This window comes from Dipodomys spectabilis, unplaced genomic scaffold (genome assembly GCF_019054845.1).
Source record: "Dipodomys spectabilis isolate Male_0828 unplaced genomic scaffold, ASM1905484v1 ptg000297l, whole genome shotgun sequence".
Lineage (NCBI taxonomy): Eukaryota > Metazoa > Chordata > Mammalia > Rodentia > Heteromyidae > Dipodomys > Dipodomys spectabilis.
Window position 1 is genome coordinate 6,971,738 of NW_024870974.1, and position 22,751 is coordinate 6,994,488.

Genomic DNA, 22,751 nt, shown 5'->3' on the forward strand with positions numbered 1-22,751 from the left:
GAACAGAACAAGATGTTAGTGGAAAGACTTGCTTAAGCCTAGGGCATCTTATTTCCCTCAACCTGCAATTGCTGTGGAATCGTGGGGCTATCTTATATTCCCTGAGCTTTAGGTCATGAGAGGTGTGTGCCCATAGCAACTTTTAGAGGTTCACTTTCCTATGGCGCATCAATTTTACATATTCTCAAGTGTATCATATGATTTGGGTCAAGCCAGTAAGATACAGAATATACCATCAAAGTGCTAATCACTGTGCAGATTCGAGTCAGAAAGGATGTTCAGAAAAGATCTGCGAGAAAAAGAATGACTCAAGACACTTCCATATCCTTCCCTTTTACTTTATCATTTATAGCTGGGACTAACCAGCTACGATCAGATGTCCAGAAAAAAAAATGTGAGGAATTTTCTATCCATGATTAAAATGTTTACAGTCAGAAAGAAATAGTTTCCAAATCTGCAGATTGTGTTTCCAATGATGGCAATAGGTCTTTCTGGCTATTAGGACATTATTGGTTTATGCCGTTAAAGATTATGGAAACTTATTTTTCAGCTTACAATATCTAAATGATACAAAGTGAACTGTTCAAAATACAAGTGCAAAATGAAAATGCTGCCCTGCCTTTGTCCACCTAACATTACTCTGTGTAGATGACTAATTTGATCACTTTTTTGGGCTACTTCAGAAACATTTTACATCAAAACAGATAGTCTGTGATATATACGTATTGATATTATTCATGTGGAATCTAAAATTGAGACACAGCACTGGTAACCGGAGGCTAATGGTAAGGTATGATTAGAGAGGGAGTTGACAAGTAATAAACTTAGCAGAAATTAGTTCTAATGTTCTATTGAAGAGTAAGGAGTGTATAATGACAATGCAGTGTATATGTATATATATATATATATATATATATATTTAAAAACCTCTAATAGGATTTTGGATGATTTTACCAGTAAGAAAGGGTAACTATTTGAGGACATAGATACATGCACCCTGATTTGAATGTGTCACTGGCTAAATGTGAGTGGTGTTTTTCTGTGTCTATAAAAAAGAAATACAATTTTTAAATTTTGTTTGTATCTTTAAGTAGTTGTACAGAGCCATTCAACAAAGTGGTATATGAATACAATGAATCTTGATCTACATCAAAGAACTTTTAAAAGATATAATAAATGCTCATTCTCAGACCCTAAGAGAAAATAAAACTTTCTTTTAAATCTGGAAACAAGGACCAAATATATTACTTTGTTTCTATGAGGCATGTGGAAAACGTATAAAAGCAAGTTCCATTGCTCACCGTGCCTCTAACAACACTATTTCTTTCTTAATGGTCTATCACCAGGCTGGCTGATGAAAGAACTAATATTTGCTTTTAAAAAAAATTATTTTATTGTGAAGATGCTGTACAGAGGGGTTACACTTATATGAGTAAGGTAATAAGTAATTTCTTGTCGAGCATTGTTACCCCCCACTTTGATTTTCTCCTACCATCCCTTCTCTCCCCCAACTCCCTTACTCCCCTGCCTCCACTGAAGTTGTAAAGATCATTTCCAATAGTGTCTTGTAGTATCATTGTTGCAATGGGTCATCCTGTGTCCCTGTTTCAGGATTTTAATATTCCCCTTCCCCTCCCCAAATTAGATAAATGTATATACAAGATGCAAGGTACCAAAATCAAATAGAATAACAACAGGGGATATACTATAGGGGAAAGAACAGAAAAGAAACAAAAAAATTACATAGTACATTAAAAACAACAACAACAAAAAAGACCTTTTGTGTCCATATCTTGGGATTCATTTCATTCCACATCATCTTATATGGTCATATGTACATAGCTTTTGATCTTTTCTGTTCATCTGGTAAGATTATCCTAGACATATACTAATTATTGCAAATAAGGGAAACCATGGGACCTATATTTCTTTAGGTCTGGCTCACTTCACTTAATATGATTTTTTTCCAAGTCTTTCCATTTCCTAACAAATGGGGCAGTATCATTCTTTCTGATGGAAACATAAAATTCCACTATATATATAATGTCATATATATTTTCTTGATCCACTCATCTACTGAGGGGCATCTGGGATGGTTATATACCTTAGCTATGGTGAATAATGTTGTGATAAACATAGGTGTGCTAGTAGCTTTAGTATAGCCTTGTTTGTGATCATTGGGGTAAATGCCCAGAATTGGGATTTCTGGGTCATAGGGGAGCTCTATGTGTAGTCTTTTGAGGAACCTCTATACTGCTTTCCAGAGTTGTTGAACAAGTTTACACACCCACCAACAATACAGTAGGGTTCCCTTTTGACCACAACCCCTCCAGCATTTCTTGTTATTAGATTTCTTGGTTATAGTCATTCTAACTGGGGTAAGGTGGAATCTCAATGTTGTTTTGATTTGAATTTCTTTTTATGGCTGGAGAAATTGAACATTTATTCTATTGGCCATTCTTATTTCCTCTTCAGAGAAGTCTTTCTTTAAGTCTTTAGCCCGCTTATTAATGGGAAGGGTGTTTCTTTGAGGATTTGTTGTTGGGGATTTAATTTTTTGAGTTCGAGGTATATTTTAGATATGAGACCCTTGTCTGTTGTATGGCTAGTGAAGATCTTCTCCCAATCCGTGGGCTTTCTATTGATCTTGCTAGCTATGTCCATTGCCATGCAGAAGCTCTTCAATTTAATGCAATACCATTTGTCCAACTTTGTTTGATTTGTTGTGCTTCTGGGTCTTTATTAAGAAAATTTCGGGCTGTGCCAAGGAGCCCTAGAGTTTCTCCTATTCCTTCCTATAATGTTTCAGGGTGTCTGCTTTTACTTCGAGATCTTTGATCTAATTTTTGCTTTGAATACAAATAATGAACATGGGAAATGTACAGAGAACCTGCCAGCATTTATCTTTGTTAAATTTAACTCAAATTTGAAAACAATCTAGCCAGCTTCATCAAAGGAAAAGTTCTTGTAACAAGTTGAGTTCTGACATAGTTTTACTTTTGTATGTCTTTCTTGGGGAGGAGGATTTGTAAACATGAGCAGAGGCTGCTGGACATGTGGATGGGATAGTTGGCTTAGCCAGAGCCTGAAAGTCTAGGGTCTGACACATGAGTAGTGTTTTAAAGGGTCAGAGATAAGTGTTAGAAAGAAGATAGGGTGCATAAATAAGAAACCAACCAAAGGATAACTGGAACCAAGAAGTGACAACTCCAAATAGGAACAAGTCAAGAGCAAAGGTAAGACCTAATTTGTAGAACTTTGTAGACTGACAAATCAAAGCAGAGATTTTTAAGAAGTGAGAGTATAGCACATCCAATGTCAATACAGGACAGCTTCAGCAAAATGAGTCCCAATTCTCTCGGCCAGTTATGCTGTTCTCCCACTCCTCAGTCCTTTTCTCGTCCTCAGCCATTCACACTACTGAAACAGAATCCATGTGTTTTCAGATACCTGAGTAGACTTGGCCATAGGTTGTCTTTCTCTTTATCCTGTTCAAACCTCATCCACTCAGAACTAGCAATGACCCTTTGTGTGTTGAACACTTATGTATGAATACTGGATTTGGTGCAGAACTATTCTTTTTGGCCCACTATTGCTCTACTCTATCACAAATCCTCCCTGGCCTTACTCTAGACTTTATCTTATCCTCATTTCCTCATCTAAAGCTACCGTGTGTTTCACATGTCATAAGCAAAGGTCAATTAATAGTTTATTCAGGCTCCAGGTTGATAGGATAGATATTTAATTATTATTTAATTCAACAACAGAAGATACCGAGAGTGGTCATGGTGATGATGAAGTTAGTGAAGACAAAAGTATCTCAAAAATGTTTTTTCCCCAGCGTTCCAAATCTGCTATTTACAAAGTTCAAGGGCAGGGAAACAGGACAACTTGCCCATAGTCTCAAGGTAGAAAATCAGAATGCCAACTAGCCAGTGGGTCCGTGGGTCCCACCATGGTTTTGTTTTGCCTTACTTTATTGCTGTTGTAAAGATGATGTACAGAGGGATTACAAGGACATGAGTCAGGTAATGAGTACACTGTGTACAGTGTCTTCTGTTCCCTCATTCTCTTCCAGTCCCTCTCTCCCTGTCTCGCCACATGGGTTGTATAGTCCACGTTCCTCAGTGTCCAGTGAACGTTACTGCTGCACTTTTTCACCTTCTTTCCCTGAAGTTCTGTGCCCTCTCCCAACCCTCCCAAAGATATACATGCAAATAAACTGTACATAAAGAAAAAAAGGATGGAATCATCAACAAAACTTAAAGAATAGAGATCTTTTGTTTCCATATCTTAGAGCATATATATATACATAGGTACTTATATCTATGTACATTACATTTTTGTATAAATATAAAGAGGCATATAGGAATTGTGCCTTGGTGTTTGTCCCCTAAGAGTAGCCTCTTTTGGTCTCATTGTGAGTATCTAGAATCCTGTATAATTTATCCTATCCCAGTGTATTTCAGATCTAGTTTCCACATATCAGAAAAAACATACACCCTTTGTCTTTCTGAGTTTGGCTTACTTCACTTTAACATGATTTGTTCTAGGTCTGTCCATTTCCCTGAAAATGACCTAATTTCATTCTTTCTAATGGCTAGGGGCCCACTGTTTTTCACTGGGGCACAGGGCCACTGCTCTGTGGCTACATTTCTAAACAGGAAGTGACCAAGCATAAAGTGATGCATAATTTCGCAGTGGGTCACAGTCCTCTTGTCTCTCTGAATTTTGGATCTATGGTTATTACTTTTATAGACCAGCTTAAAGATCCAATTGATCAATAATACTCAATGGGACAAAACCTGAGAAAGGACACTGGTGAGTAAATACTTTATATTTCAAAGTATTATGCACATTAGTGATAACATTCTCAGAGACAAGTGCTAAGTTACAATGCTTTATAGGTAGAAATGAACTCTGTGAGTCTCCTACTGCAGTAGGGGACTCTAATTGTTACTATTTTGTATTAATTTCCCTGGCAATTAGTATACTATTAGATGGTGATAAATTAGATAGGATGAAGACAAATTTCTTAAGGAAACCCTCCTTGCTAGATTTTCCTCTTATTTGAAATGCAAAAGTTCTAAAAGGAGAGAAGAAAGGGAAAGGGGGAAATAAGGGAAGAGAAAGAGAAGGGAAAAGAGAAATTATTCATGAAGTGCCCTGTAATATTTTGTAGTTTTCGTTTTTTTTATTGTAAAGATGTTTTATTTGTGATGGAAACAAAATAAGCTATTTGTCTTTTTTTAATCACAAAGGATAAAGTGTTATCTACATTTAAATTTAGAAATGAATTCAAGTCAGTCGCATGATGTCAGCTCCTTCGCAGGCAAAGGAATGCTATAAGTAGAACAAAGCCTTTTTTAGGTGCCTTGATGAATGCATTTCCTTATTCCAATATTAGATCAATGACAGCGTCAACAGAATCTTGAGCAGTACTTCAATATTGGCTGTGTTTAATTATACTAAGAAAGAAGGCATTTGGTGGCATAAGAGACTGAAATTATAACTCTGAAAAAAAACTAATGGAGTTAATCATGTAAACAATATTTAAACCCTTCAAGTTTAGATCCCTTATAAAACACATACCCTTATTTCATGCCATCTCTTGTAACCAGGTTCAGTAACAGTAATATTGAGTCCCCTGGAAGTTCCAAAACACACATGCTAAGTAAGTATCTGAGCTTTGGCCCATGTTCACATTTCTGACTAGAAGCACCTGTTTTTCTGTACCTGCACTATTCAACAGGATAACCTCTCAATGCAAGTACCTAATTGATTGCTTGAATCAGACAATTCTACTGAGCAATGAGAAGCTTACTATTATTTAATTTGGCTAATTTAGTGACCGATGACTAATGTTGCTATATTAAGAACACAGATCATGATTTCTTTTAGAAAATATGTATTGATTGTTTTCTTTGTTTCCCTGGGCGTTACCCCACAGTGGATATCAGCACTCAGCAATTCTTCAGTGAAGGGATAAATAAACACTTGGAGATTAAAGATTCAATGTTTCTACAGAAGAGTTGAACAAATCAAGGAAATACTTTACTACTTAAGCAGAAAATAAGCTCTTATTCTTTGTTTTCAGTTTGATCTAAATTTATATCACTGATTCAGATTTTCCAGAATTCTGAGACAAAAAAAAAGTTCAGGGATTAAAGATTAGGGCGGTTTGGAAGGTTCACAGAAATGTGGTTCAGTCAACTGAGAAATTATTGCATGTTGATTTTGCTCATATTATGGTTTTAGAAAAAGGTCAATACCAAACCTAAGTGTAAACTGATGTTAAGTTTTCTTTATTTAGAATCGTGATTCCTAGTCAGGAATAGAAGCTGTTTTATATCTTCACACATAGCCTCAATTTTTCCTTCTTTAGTCCATGATGAAAGATCATTTTTTTCCTTTTATATTCAACAGAGGGACTGGAATTCCCATTTGGAAGAGAGACAGACAGAGAGACAGAGAAACAGACAGACAGATACACACACCATAATTTTTAAAGCATATTATTTTCATCAATGTCCAGGAACCAAGCAAGACAAGCTAGTTTTATTTTTCAGGAAAAATAAAAAATTAAATTTCCATCTTCAGCAAGCCTATAGACTACTTATACACAATGCACTTTGATGAAACCTCATGAACTCTGATGAAAATAGCAGAAGCAAAAGGAATTTGGGATAATGGCTTGGCGTATAGACAGAAATGCTAAGGGGTGGATGTAAGCCAGCATTCTTGCACTTCAGCTGATTCCATAGTTTGACTACTGTGAATTGGACTGCAGTAAACATGGTGCACAGGCATTTCTTTTAAATGCTGATTTATATTACTTAGGATGCATGCCCCAAAGCCATATAACAGGGTCATAGATAAAAGTTGATCTATTTTTGTTTTTGACCACCTCCATACTAATTTTTCATAGTGGTACACTAATTTGCATTCTCACCAGCTGTATGTGGGGGCTTCTTTTCCCCACATCCTGGCCAGTCTTCGTTATTAATGATGGCCATTCTAAGTGAGGTGAGATAAAATCTCTGTTGCTTTGATTTGTATTTCCTTTATAACTGAAGGTGCTGAACTTTCCTTTATGTATTTATTAGTCATCGGTACTTATTCTGAGAACCATCTACTCAATTCATTTGCTCATTAATTAAAATAGAGTTATTTGTTCTTTTGGTGTTTAATTTTTTGTAGCTCTTTGTGTATTCTATACAATGATCCTTTGTCCAATGAACAACTTACAAAGATTTTCCCATTCACTTCATTCTGGTACCTCTTTCCTTTGGTGAGCAAAAGTTTTTTAAATTAAATGTAACTTTATTTGTCAATTCCTGCTCTTATTTCCTGAGCTATTGGAGTTTTTTCAGAAAATACTTGTCTATGCCTCCATCTTCAAATATTTTCTCTTTGGTTTTCTATAGTAATTTCAAAGTTCCAGGACTTACATTAAAGGTCTTCGATCCATCTGGAATTGATTTTTGTAGATGAGGGAAGAGAGTCTAGTTTATCTTCTCCTTGTGGATGGATATCCAGTTATTATGAGCATCCAATTGCTGATAAGCTGCCAGAACCAAATCTTGGAGAGATAGGAAAAGCTTAATCCAACTGAGGTTATTTCTTAATCTCTTCTCATCCGCTGTGGAGTTTTCCAGTTTAGCATTTACTGCCCCCAAAGCTTCCAGGGTGCACTTGGTTTCCCCAGGGCAGAAAAGGAGACAGTGGCAAAATACAACATGGTCCTTAAGTCACAACTGCATTTATCTAGACAGCTGTCGATGATTTGGTGATACCTAAGTGTAAACTATGTAAAGAGAAGAAAATATATTATGGACCTCGTAATTGGCTAAGAGCAAGTGTCTGCGGGTATCTCAGTGATGATAAGAGTACATGCTAGGTCACATCACTCACTGCACACAGGAAAGGATTCCATGGTTAATAAATTTGTAAGCATGGATTGAAGTACGATTGTTAGTATTTAATAATGTAAAGTTAACTATGAACATCTAAGAAGGGGTTATAATATGTGACATTTTCAAAATATATTTTTGTCTTCAAGAGCATCTGGAAATATTGCTATCCAGTGCTTTTGTTTATTTGTTTTTGGTGTGTGAGTGTGTGTGTGTGTGTGTGTGTGTGTGTGTTGTTACTGGGGCTTGTACTCATGACCTGGGCATTGTCCTTTATTTTTTTCACTCAAGGCTAGTATCTACAGCTCCACTTCCAGCTTTCTGGTGGTTAGTTGAAGATAAGAGTCTCATGGACTCTCCTACTTAGGTTGGCTTTGAACCACAATTCTCAGATCTCAGCATTCTGTGTAGCTAGATTACAGATGTGAATCATTATTGCTTGGCTCAAGTGTTGCTTGTAAGATGGATTAGAGTGTATTTTCTGGGCCCCCTACCTAGTTTAATTTCTCTCTTTTTTTAAAGTGTTATTATAAAGGTGCTGTACAGAGTGCTTACAGTTACATAAGTCAGGTAATGAATACATTTTTTTAAGCAATGTCACTCCTGACCTTGCTTTCTCCCATTGTTCCCCGGCACAAGTTGTATAGTTCATTTTCCACAGCAACCCTCCCAAAGAGAAAACAACAAATGAACCAACAAAGATAAATGAACAAACAAGACAAAAACAAAACAAAGACAAAAAAAACCCTGTTTTCTCTTTAGGCATGAAGTACTTATCTTTATTCAATGTAAAAATAGCAAACAAAAATTTGATGTAGAGATAATAAAAGCTTTTTCCCCAAACATGGTCTAAATTTGAATTTTTATGAATAAATATTGAGGTCTATCATAGATGATAGTCAATGTGATCTAATTCAAATTTCATCAGAGTTCTGAGACACTGACCAAGGTTTTTCCCAAATCACTTAAAAATGATGTTTTGTATGCTATCTGATGGATTAAAGTTCATTAATTGTTGCAATGAATAATATAATTTGTCAAGATGGAGAAAAATGCTTTTAGAAACTATCATATGGCATATTTAAACTGGACTTGGGAGGTTTATTGATACCATTTTCAAACATTTTTAATATCATAAAACATTTTTATTAAAAAAAACCCATGCCTCATTTCAAGCAGGAAGAATTGTCACATGGAAAAAAATAGTTAAAGGGTAAGGGAAGTCACTACTAATGAGGAGACATTTACATCATGAAAACGCATGCAACTAATGAGCGGTGATCATCAGATGCCATTCTAATTGGAAGTCATTAATGAGTCACCTATCCAGAACAGTGATTCCAGGATTTCACCTGTTAAAAACACAGCTGTGTCGAAGGAAGAAAGTGACAAAAACTTCCTGATAGAATTTGTCAATTCTTTAGGTACCTACTCATTTCCAAATGACCCTTGTGTTATAGATGCCCTTAACATCGTTCTATGTGTCTAGACAAAGAGAACTGAGACCTGTATTTGCAAGCACAGCAATTGTCCAAGATGAGTTGGAAATGAATGTGAGCCAATCTTTCACTGAGGCAGACACTCTAAGGTAGCAACAGCTGAGAGGATTCTGCCTTGGACCAATTAGCCCCTGAAAAATATCTATGGTAATGATCATCCTCAACATTCAAAATTTGAACTTATTTTTCAGTAAAGTAGCTGAGAAATCAGATACCTGGGCAGTGTCTTGGAAAAACCATTCTACTCTAAAATCAAACAAGAATGTTAAAATAAAAGTGCCTAAAAACATGGATCTCAAGTAGCTGTGAAAGTAAACTATCCAAAATGATCCATCTGCAATAGTTTTTAGCCTTTCTCATCTAGTTCATGAAACATTCTCCCTGAATCATTCTGACATAGAGGGCAACATTGTCATTGATAAGTGAAATAACTCTAACTTCAAGGAACACAAAGTAACTTGAAAAGAGAGTCAATGTAGCTGGGCCCTGGTAGCTCATGCCTGTAATCATAGCTACTCAGGTGACTGAGATCTGAGGATCACGGTTCAAAGCCAGCCTAGGCAGGAAAGTCTGTGAGACTTACACTCCAATAAACCACCAGAAGTAGCAGTATGGCTCAAGTGATAGAGTGCTCACCTTGAGCTGAAAACCTCAGTGACAGCTCCCAGACAGAGTTCAAACCCCACGACAGAAGGAAGGAAGGAAAGAAGGGAGGGAGGGAGGGAGGGAGGGAAGGATTTTTTTCCCAAATCTTTCCATTTCCTAACAAATAGGGCAGTGTCATTCTTCCTGATGGAGGCATTGAATTTCATTATATAAATATATGTATATATATATGTACATATATGTATATATATATGGTGAATAATGCTGCGATAAACATAATTGTGCTGGTATATGGCCTTGTTTGTGATCGTTTGGATAAATGTCACAAAGTCATATGGAACTCTATGTGTAGTCTTTTGAGGAACCTCCATACTGCTTCCCAAAGTGGTTGAACAAGTTTACACTCCCACTAACAATGCAGTAGGGTTCCCAAGTAAGCCAGACCCAAAGAAACATAGCTCCCATGGTTTCTCTTATTCACAATAACTAGTATACGTCTAGGATAATCTTACCAGAAAAGCAGAAAAAGTCAAAATCTATGTACATATGACCATATAAGATGATGCTAACGAAATGAACCCTAAGATAGGGACACAAGAGCTTTTATCTTTGTCACTGTTGTTTTCAATGTACTATGTGATTTTTGTTTCTTTCGTATGTTCTTCCCCCATGGCATAACCCCTGTTGTCACTGTATTTGATGCCTTGCATCTTGTATATACATTTTTCTAATTTAAGAATGGGAGGGGAAATAACAAAATGCTGAAACAAGGATACAGGTTGACCCATTGTAACAATGAGATGTACAAGACACTATGTTGAAAATGAACTTTACAACTTGAGGTGGGAGGGAGGAATTGGGAAGTGGGGAGGGAAGGGATGGTAGGGAACAAACAAAGGAGGAGGTAACAATGCTCAATAGGAGATATACTCATTATCTTGCTCATAGAACTGTAACCTCTCTGAACAGTATCTTTACAATAATATACAGAAAGAAAGAAAGAGAGAGAGAGAGAGAAAGAAAAAGAGAAAAAAAGAAAGAAGGAAAGAAAGAAAGAAGGAAAGAAAGAGAAAGAAAGAAAGAAAGAAGGAAAGAAAGAAAGAAAGAAAATAAAAAGAGAGTCAATATACCCAGTCTTATGTAATTTATACCTTCCTTGGGAAATATCACTGAGCTCTTGAACTGAATTAGAAAACCACAAACTCAACAAAACAAAACCCTTTGTAATTATGTATTTTGGGAGATGACTCCCAATATGATTGTACTTGAATGCTCTTCACTTATTTATAGTTGCTTTAAAAATTGTGAATAAAATTAGTAGGGTTTTTTTTAACCTTCGTTTTTATTCAGAAACATTAGAGGAAAATGCAAATAGCCTCAGAGACAAGCCATGCAGTTTCCCTCACTTCCTAAACATGCAATATCTAATCTAGTACCTGGAAGCCCCATGAACCAATATGAATTCAATTCAGTAAAATTAAAAATTCAGTGGCTCAGTCATATGAGCCACATTTCAGTTTCCTAGCCACACGTGGCAATTCCACTGGGCAGTGAGAGATGGGGTGTTTGCATCACTGATGGAACTTTACAAGACAACACCCCTCTGGACTGTAATTACATTGGGGATGCCTTCCCTATTTCCCTCAGCAGCTACACAGTTAAAACCTTGATGGTAGAGGAACCCACAAAATAGTAACTGATTAAAAGCAAAAAAGGGGGGAAATTCTAGGGGGAAAACTGGAAATTACAGGGACTAATTTGGTCAATGGTTTCTTACAACAGAGGACAGATAATCCTAGATGGGCAACATGTATGTAAAATGAAGTGTAGCATCTCTTCAGTGCTGCTCACACCCTTTGCACTGCTTCTTCTCCTTCTTCTTGAAGTTACCAACACAGAGCCTTGGACCAGACCTGTATGCTGCAAAGCAACCACTGCGTTCCAACAATGGTTTTCCAAGATTGACCAGGCATCTGCTCCATGCTGTTCTCTTTAATTAACACGAATTAATTCACTCCTTTCTGGGTTTTCAATTTGCCAGGATGAGCCATTATAAATTAGAAAAAAATGTAACATGTTCGGGTTATAATTTAAAGGGCTCTCAGCTGATAGTTAATTAGCTCGATTCAGGAAGGATAAACCAAAGAAGAATGCATTTTTAATGCTAATTTAAAGAACATTAGTTGCTAGGGGCAGACTGATTAAAATGCCACTGTTTGAAGTAGAAAAATGAGACTGTAGCATCAGTGGCACCCAGAGACGATCAGTGGTTCTATTTGTGCCAGTATTAGAAGATGCTTTATCATCTGCTTGAAGAAAAATCCAGTGAGTTCTGGAAGGTAATTGTGGTTTGACCAAGATACACAGTCACTTAATCCTGAATATCCTTGTCTTATAAAGGGGTTCCATCCATTTCTTCTGGGGATTGCAGTGCACCAGGGTGACATTTTAGAATGAGATGTAGTTACCACGTTGGATGTAATCCTGATCAGCAATGGAGGACTGACCCTAGATCCACTTTCCAAGTCTGCTTAACAGTCGTTTTCTAGATGCTAGCCACGGTCCTATGCGTTTTACAAACGCTAATTCAGTTAACCTTCCTAACGAATCTTTTTGTTTCCTGTTAGGATCTTTGCCATTTCTCAGACAGAAAACAAGAGCCATGAGAAGTTCAAGTGATCTCCTCAAAAAATTCACACAGGAGGGAGAGAGTAGATCACAGTTTTGAGCCAGACAAGTTTGTCTTCAGTGACTATTCTGTGAACTGGAAGAGATGTTTCAATTCAGATGACTAGCAGTCCAAGAAGGGTGGAGTCCACATGAAGTGCACTGTTACCACTATTGAAGGGCCATCATCAAGAGCAACCAGCACGCTGGAGAGCTAGCACACAGTGGCCGCAAGAAGATGATCACTGCATCACGTATTCCGTGCAAAGATTTCAGTTGTGGATCAGTGAAATATAACGTCCCTACTGCTGCCAGATCACTGGCAGAAAAACAAAGGCATAAAACAAAAATGTTTCTTTTTATTCAATCATTCAAACCTTTTACATATACTTGGATGGATGAGCGAGAAACCTTTCCCACCCCTGCTCACCAAGAGCTTAGTATCTGGTGAGGAAAAGGATGTAGACAAAGGCAAATTTGGTATCACATCGTAAAGTGAAAGAATGATTATTATTATCAAGCGATCCAAAGGGAAAGAGTAGGGATTGCTGACTCTGTTTCCACAGCAAGAAGGAGAGTTAACAAAGATTTCAGGGGCTAAAGTAAGGTGTGAAGAATGCGGATGGGAAGAACCAAAAGAGCTTCAAACTACAGCATGTTTGACATTTTTTTCCTATCAGTCGTGGGGCTTGAATTCTGGGCGCTGTCCCTCAGCTCTTCAGCTCAAGGCTAGTGCTCTACCACTTGAGCCATAGTGCCACTTCTGGTTTTCTGGTGGTTTATTGGAAATAAGAGTCTCACCGACTTTCTTGTCTGGACTGGCTTTGAACCGTAATTCTCAGATTTCAGCCTCCTGAGTAGCTAGGATTACAGGTGTGAGCCACCAGTGCCCGGCTATGTTTGACGTTTTTATGCTGGTTAATTCTCTGCTGTGGAGAACAGGTCTGTACATTGGAAGATGTTCATCTTCAGCTCTGGGCTTTGCCCACTGGATTCTGGTAGCATTTCCCCTCAGAATCAGGTAATAACGAGTGAATTTTAAAAAAGATATTGTTCCTCCTGTCTCCCTCCCCGACTTCTCCAATTAAAGTCTCAAGTTCTTTCCAGCATGCTCACCTTATTTAATGAGATGGAGTCTTGCTAACTTTTTATCCAGGCTAGCTGAGAAACTACGTTTTTCCCACTCCTGAGTAGCTGGGATTACAAGCATTCGCAACCATACTCAATGCCAACTATATTCTGAGGGACAAAAGTACCCCAACTTGAAAGACACTAAGCCAGGAAGTAAAAGAGTGGGAGCTGCCTAGGGGAGAGAAGCGAGGGAAAGAGGATCATCAGGAATAAGCCACACTGGGCATTAAAAATCAGAACAAACTAAAAGCTGTTGGTGTATGAATGTGAGATGCACTGGGACTGAGTGTGGTTTTGAAGATGATCAAGGAGAAAAACTATGCGGTGACTTGGAGATAACCCATCACAGATGGGAAGAAACAGAACACCCTGCCTAGGAAAGGAGCTGGAGCCATGCTGCCTTGGCTGACCTGGAGGAAACAATATTTGGTGACTCATTCTGAGCAAAGGGGCCGCAATTTCTTTCAGCCTCTGCCTAATGGAATTAGATATGGTCTAGAGCTAGGCAGAGGCCAGCAGGAGGATACGAAGATTGTGAATTTCCATCAGGCTTCTTAAGCTACGCTTTGGGGAGTCTTTCAGCTCTCACGGTGCTAGAAAGTTCCACCACGCTTCAGTGAGAACGGAATGTCTTGGATTGAAGGTGCTGCTCAGTGTAAAGTTTTCTTAAAAACAAAACAAAATAAAACAAGCCAATGAGAATTTTACTTAATGCTTCCGTTTAAGCTTTTTGGCATTTTTATTGTATTTAGTGCTGTCTCACATGGTGTTCGTAGCATGGATGAAAATCTCACTGGACATTTTCTTGCTTAACGTGTTGGTGGGTGCAATGATCTTTTTGGAGTGTCACTGAAAAGATGATATAGTGTCTTCTAGATTCTTGGGCAGATTCAAGGAGCCAACTAGTAATGCGTTGGTGTTTTATTTTTGTCTCATTTCGATAACCAGATGTCTGTCATCGACTTTATAACACTAGTTTCTTCTGTTATCATTCAAAAATGTGATTTGATAATCGTTTCCTTTTTCCTAAGAAAGAGAATCATGTAGATCCCAGGAGTTATGACTAAAAACAGCTGATAAGCTCTAATAATACCATAAATATGCATCAATAATGTCCTATGCTTCCAGATGCTTCTATAGGAGTGGAATTTGTGTCTTGGCATGTTTTACAATTGTATGTGTAACTTTTTTTTCCTGTCAGTTGTGAGGCTTGAACTCAGAGCCTGGGTGCTGTCACTGAGCCTCTTTGTACTTAAGACTAGCACTTTACTACTTGAACCACAGTGCCACTTCCAGTTTTCCAAAGTAGTTAATTGAAGATAAGACTCTCACAGGGATGTTTCTGCCCAGGCTGGCTTCAAACAGTGATCCTTAGCTCTCAGCCTCCTGAGTAGTTGGGATTACAGGCATGAGCCACCAGCGCCCAGTTTGTCCATAGCCTTTTGCTCTCACTTGATAGACATGCCTGAAGAATTAAGCTGCTAGAATGTTGACATGCAGCAAATGGGCTCTTTATTTCCAAATGCAATGGCCCTTTGGTAATTGCTAAAGTCAGAAGGGAGATTAGCCTTTCAGTAATCTAGAAGTCTTTTTTTTTTTTAACAAAGTAGTAAGAAACAAAAGAAGAAACAAAAAAAAAAAGGCATGCAGCCTGAGAGGTGTACACACCTTCTCTTTAAACCCCCACATCCTTCGGAGCTTTTGAAAGCAGGAAGCAACTGTGGCTCCCTTAGCTCGGGTCTGAAACGTGCATGCTTACACACGTAGCCTGGGGTCCAGATGGGTCAAGGAATCCAACAATTCAAAGAAAAAGACAAATGCTCCAGGAGGGCTGTGTTCAAAAGGCTTGGAAAGCAATGCTGGGAGGTTTGAACTCTCTTCCTATGACAGATCCTAACTTCTGGGAGGAAACCAAGATAGGAAACTGGGCGTCCATGATGGTGAGTCACACGGAAGGAGACAAGGAGCTTCTCCTGGGCCAAAGCCGCAGAACAATGGGAGCCTGAGAGGTTACGTTCCTTTGCTTTCAACAATTAATGGAACCCCATGAAACCGATAGTGTCTTCTGCCTTCTCTCAGTCTTCTCTTACTAAAAGTGGAAAGTTTCCATGTCAAAGAATCCTTATCTCCTTCCTGCCGAGACAGGATGCAAATGCCACTCTGCATTTCCAACTTCGTGTGTTTATCTCAAAATGCATTTGTTGTTTTCTGCAAATATAAATATGGAAACAGGTAACTCTAGGGGATGGGTGAGGTCAGGAGAGCTGGGAAGGGTTGATGTTGATTCAGATGCACTGCACTCATACATTGATAGATTGAATGGAACAACCCCTTAAAGAGTATACATTTTGTTTAAAGTTTCATACACATGGGAGGAACTTGTTATTGGGTTTCATCTGCTATGATGTGAAAAACTGGAATTGTAATCTCCTGTGGACCCCCACCCCTGACAATATGTATAGAAAAGAATAGCTTCAGGCATTCAGTAGCAGATGGTTTATCAAGCTGCCTTTATGGCTTTTGTCTTTGTTTTTATTCTTTTAATTCCAGATGGCACTGTCACAAAAATAAAAAATTCACCCAGAAAAAAAAAACCTTGGTTACCCCCTATATTTTTCAAACTTCCCCCAAAGTGGAAGCAGATGGAAATCTTACACTATCAAACCAGGAGGCAAAATTTTGTGCAGAATTGTGAAACTCATGAGAAAACAGTGGCCAACTTATTGGGCCTCCGAGAAGCTGTTTCTGGGTTTGGCAGTGACTTCGCTATTGACAGTGGTTCTTTGGAGCTTGTGGTTCTCCTAACTTAACAAGATGGGGTATGTTTTCATAAGCATCGAATGTCCATTGGAACTAGAAGTCATTTTTGTGTACAGTATGTGTCAGTTCTGAGGCTTCAGTTGTGAGCCTCTTGCTCTCTTCTAGCTTATTTCAATCAGGGCTAGAGCTCTATCATTTGAGCCTTCAGGCTTTTTTTTTTTTTTTTTGCTTGTTAATTGAAGATAATACTCTCTTCAATTTGTCTAGCCTGGCTTCAAACCTCGATCCATAGATCTCAGCCTTCTATGTCCAGCTATGAACCACCAGCATCCCACTGAGCTGGAAATCTTAAGGCTTCAACTAAATGGGTACAGTTACTATAGAAGGCAATAGAGATGATTGGAGGAAAAAATGGTTCATTCATTCTTTTAACAGGGCAATTCAAAATTCCAGGAAAGTAGTGATAATTAAAAAGCATTTTCTATACCTGACTTGTGACATACTAGTGGAAAAAAACAGAGATGTGTGTGTGTGTGTGTGTGTGTGTGTGTGTGTGTGTGAGAGAGAGAGAGAGAGAGAGAGAGAGAGAGAGAGAGAGAGAACATTACAGACTAGTTCTGTGATGATGAAACTTCTAAGCTTCTAAGCTTGGGGAAAAATAATTTATAGGTAGAGATAAGTAGGAAGAGCCTCCATGAGCTGTTTCTCATTTTTGTCCCTTCTTTAACTACTCTGAGTTCTTATCCCTGATATTTGAGAAAATGGCTCTGGCTACTGTCTCCAAATATAAAAGTATAAACACAAAAATCACAACACTCATTTTATTATTTACTATTTTTCTGACAGTATGGGTGTCTAAATGTAAGGTTTTTTTTTGTCATTTTACCACGTGCACCATGCCCCCAGTCCTTTTTTGCTCTCATTTTTGAGATAGGGTCTTGACTGGCTTGAACTATGGTTCTCTTTTTTATACTTCCTGTTATAGTTGCACATCACCACATGCAGTAGGTTTTTGTTGTTGTTCATTTTTTCAAGATGGGGTTTCACAAACATTTTTTTCTCTTTTCTTGTGATCTGACCTGGAACCAAGATCCTCCTAATAATCTCCTCCTGAGGATCTAGGATTATAGGCATGACCCAGCATTGCCAGCAGTGCTACTTTAGGATTTGGCATTTATTCAACCTTTTCTTACTTAATTTTCTTTAGGGTATATTATATAATGTACAATCTGTATATGATCCTGAATTTCTGGGAGTTTTCCTACGAAACACTGGCAATACCTGAAAAGTCTGGAGCTCATTCTCCTGAAGAGTAACGCCCTCGGAAGGTGTGGCTCATCACTTCCGAAAGAGCAACTTGAACTTCTCTAGCCTGTTTCTTTCCTTGAGCTTCTTTCCTATTGATCGTGTTCTTCTATGACCATTAAGAAGCTTATATTATCTTCCTAGACAACCATTGTCACAGCCAAAGTATAATATTCCTTAAAATATTCAGATCTCAGATTGATGTATACAGTATTGACCTTCCGTGGTTTGTGTAGAAAAGAGAATATGTGTGTGCACGTGTGCATGTGCATGCGTGTGTGCATAAGAGGAGTAGGTAAGGGTGGGTGCAGGGGAAAAAGTTGATGTTAAGAAGCATTGATATCAGCACTAATAAAGTATAAATGGGAGTAGCTAAGTGACCTATTATGTCTGTTCTATTATCTCTGAGTGTTGCACACTCCATCATACTCATTACTCACACTGGCGTTAGTTGCTTTTCCAACAGTCTTTACCTTTCCTTCCCTTGCAATGATAGAACTTCAGTCTCTGCCTTGAGTGTCACATGTCACCCTCCACTTAGGCCTTGGAGTCTCTTCCCATAGGGATATGAGTTATCTGTGCTCCCTGTGGTCGGCTATCCAATGTGATTACTGAGCACTTGAAAAGTGGTGAGTGTGCCTAGGATAATTGAACTTCATGTAATTAACCGAAATTGCAGTAGGCACATGTGGCTAGTGATGACTACTGAGCAGTGCAGTGTTAGATAAACGCTGGGGATCAGGGATGGGGTTAGGGAGAAGCTTAGGGAAGGAGAAAAGCAAGAGAGAAAGCAAGCTAGATAACCACCGTACCTGGTGGGGTGAATTCAAAGAAAAACATATCTAATTGTGACTTTCATGGATGTTGCTATCTAAGTTATAATATCTCCATTCATCTCTCCTCAGTTGTTAGTAAAGCTTCTGTTTCCTCCCAATGCCTTTTGGAAACTACTTCCTTCTAGTGAATGAATGAGGACCAATACTGAGTTTTGCTACAAAGTGGGCTGGGAGCATGGGCATTTGGATCTGACAATGCTGGATCATATTGCCTGCCTGTCATCGTTCAAACCTTGCTCTTCCTTTACAAGTGGAGAAGAAAGGATTACTTACTAAATTGAAGTTCTCAGGGGTTTGAGCCAAGAAAATGTACATCTACTAAAAGGACCCCAAAATCTTTGTCTTTTTGCAAAGGAGAGATTTATATCACACACAAAAAAAGGGATTAGAGATTTATATAACACACACACACACACACACACACACACACACACAGAGTGATTAGCAGCTATCTTCCAGGACAAGGGATCTCAGAGAAAATGAATTTTATCAGGGTTAAATGCACAGACAGGTGTGTCCTTTGCTGTGACTTATGCACTCTGGATACAGAATTAATATGCATAAGTCTATGTTATCAGAGTGATGACATGATAACCATTACTTCCTTTCCGATGGATTTCTCATCAAACTTCTTCAAAGTAGCCAGAAACGTATGATTATAAGTGTAGTTATATACAATGTGTTGCAATCACTGATGCGTCTATACCTTTACACAATTTTTTTTCCAAATCTTCCAAAATTATGTACCAGCCTGAGATTCCTGCTTATTTATGTGAAGTTCTGTATTTATGGTGGTGTAAGAGCTCTCACACTCAGTTGTTGCTGAGAACAAAGTACCTGTATGTGATTGAGCCAGCCCACCTCGCATTGCTCTCTATTGGTAGTGAACTTGCGTTGCCATTTGAATTGGCAGATAAAAAATCATCCACATTTCAAATAGGCAAGTCCTCTGTGTCATGACAGAGGTATCATTTGATTGTTTTCCTTTTTAAATATCACCTCATGTATTTACACAGATGCATCTGAATCAACACGTACAGCATTTTATGAACCCTGAGCTATCTGCACCCATAATGATACACTAGAGGATGTTTTTCTTTCCCCTGATGGTTCTACTTGGTTTCTATGGCGATGCTTTCAGTGATGACTGCCTTGTGCTTTCTCAACAGATTTATCTGTTCACACTGGAGAAGTGAGGGATAGAAATAATTGGTATAGATTCTAGTCATCCTCCTGCCCCTGAGTGGCCAGCAGATACACCTTTCACTAGCCTCCTACAGGATCATATGGTTAGTGTGTTGAGTGGGAAGATTCATGTGGCCAACATTTTCACAATGTCCTCAAACTGTGCAGAAATATATAAAGAAGCATATGTATGTCAGCTTTCGGCAGGTAACTAGTGTTAAAGATGCCCTTATTTTATTTGATAAATAGATTCTGGATGATTTTTATGTGTTAAAACTGTGCTAAAATGCACTGTTTTGGAGCATGAAACCAACTGAGTTGATATATTACAAATCCAGATATAATAGGCTCACATCCCGTTAACCAAAACCATAAACTTCGGGGATAGACAGTTTCTTAGTAGGTGTGGGTCTGCTTTGAGTTCATTCAAGTAAAAGAATAATCAAGCATTGCATAATAATCAAGCATCCATCTGCCTTCGATTGGGGCACATCATAAAACCTCAATAAATCAGATATCACTAATTCAGGTTTTTTTCAATATTCTTTATTTAGGATTTCCAGCATAATTTATTTTTTTTTCATGTTTTGAGAGCTAAAAGTTAACTAAGGGAAACGGAGAAAGTGTGAGAACTTTAATAAGATGCATTGTATTTGTAACCTATTCTGTTGAATGGCAACTCCTTTATAAAACTACTTAAAGATAATAAAATGTATTTTTAAAAATCTGATCTGGTTGGTTTACTTTCACGTGTAAGGTTCCTCTTCTGTCTGGTGTCAGCTCTGTGGCTTTGGTGTTTCTTGGCGTTCAGCCTCTTCTATCTGCTAATAGTCTCTGTTTGTTGCCCTATTTCTCATACTTTGCTCCTGGACACGCTTCTTGAAGGTTAAAGCACCACCATCATCTTAACTTCTCATTTGTCCCCAGCTTACTGTAGCATGGCCTTATTTCCCTTTTCCTTCAGCCAAGTCACAAGGCACAAGTGCCAAAATCACTGTATGCATGTAAGATTGTGAATTATTAGCTATCTCAACAGTAACCCCTCTAACTGACTTACTGATCCCTTTGGAAATTGTTGGCCTCCTGCTTAAATCCTTCCATAAGTTCTCATGAACTGTAGAAAAGCTCAATGTTACAGCCTGGCTTCGGAACCACTTTCATGTCCAATCTCTGCAGAACCTCTTCAGTTACATCCTTTTATAATCTCCCTCACAACCTCAAGTCCCTGCTTAACCCCACAGGTCACCTCCAAACTCAGGCTGGATTAAATGGTCATTGATGCCCTGAATTGACTGTGTTTGCTTGAATATTTCCCCATTCTACAACATTCTTTGACTTACATCTGGCTTCAATGTTGTCATCATTTCTTCTAGTCAATTTCTCTGATATACAACTTCCCATTGGTGGTCTTCTGTAGTCCTTTAATTTTTGGTCCTGGTACTATGACCTTCCTTGTTTTATGCTTCTCTTTATATCTGGAATTACACGTGCTCACCACCAGGTCCAGCTTCTATTGAGATGGTGTCTTCAGACTTTTACCACAATCCTCCCAACCTCAGCCTCCCACGTAGCTGAGATGAAGATAGGCACACACACACTTCACTCAGTTAGTAGTTCAGAAAGGGGGCATCTCCCATTTGTTAGGAAATGGAAAGACTTGGGAAAAATTATATTAAGTGAAGTAAGCCAAGCCCAAAGAAACATAGGTCCCATGGTTTCTCTTATTTGCAATAACTAGTACAAGTGTAGGACAAGCAGAAATGGCCAAAAGCCATGTATATATGGCCATATGAGATGATGTTAAGTGAAATGAATCCCAAGATAGGGACAAAATACCTTTTTTCTTTCTTGCTATTGTTTCTAATGTATTTATAATGTACCATGTGATTTTTTTTGTTACTTTGTGTGTTCCTCCCTATTTTCACTGTATTTGATGTCAGTGCCCTGCATCTTGTATATACATTTCTCTAATTCAGGGAGGGGAAGGGAAAAACAAAATGATTAACTAAGAATACAGGCTGACCCATTGTAACAATGAGATGTACAAACCACTATGTCGAAAATGAACTTTACAATTTCAGCAGTGTGTGTGTGTGGGGGGGGGGGGTAAGTTGTGGAGGTGGGAGGGAAGGGATGGTAAGGGAAAACAAAGGAGGAGGCAACAATGCCTGATAGGAAATGTACTTATTATGTTGCTCATGTACCTGTAACCCCTCTGTACAGCATTTTTACAATGAAAAATGTACAAAAGAACCCCTTTTCTTCCTGGGCTGGCCTAAGTTATGACCCTCCGCATCTCAGTCTCCTAGGTAGCTAGAATTACAGGTGTCGGCCACTGGTAAAAGAACCATGGATATTTTAAAGACTGTCTCTGTAACAGCCATTGCAATTTCTCAGACATTTGCTTAAAATAATTGCTTTTGGAACACACCATGTATAAACAGCTTTTCAGTGAAAAGCACCACATAATTTTTGTCCCATTTTCATAGGGATTTCCTGTGCTGGAGAGAGAAATCATTGTCTGTGTTCCTTATCACTGATGAAATATTCATGCCTGTGGCTAATGGGAAACTAATTGATAGATAATCAGAGGTAGCATTTACAGTCTTTGCCTTGTGCTTAGGACCCCATTAAGTTCTTAATCTAGGTTACATCATTTAATCCTTGCTACTCTCTGATAACGTAAGTATTTTAACTATCCTTATGATATTCGTAAGAAAAGGTGAAGAGCAGAAAGCTGAATTCAACAGACCAACAGGTTTTATTTGGGAGGAAAGGCTGGGAAGGTCAGCCAAATGTCCTTCAACCCAGCTGAAGGTGAAATGGTGTACCTCCTTAAAACTAGGGTC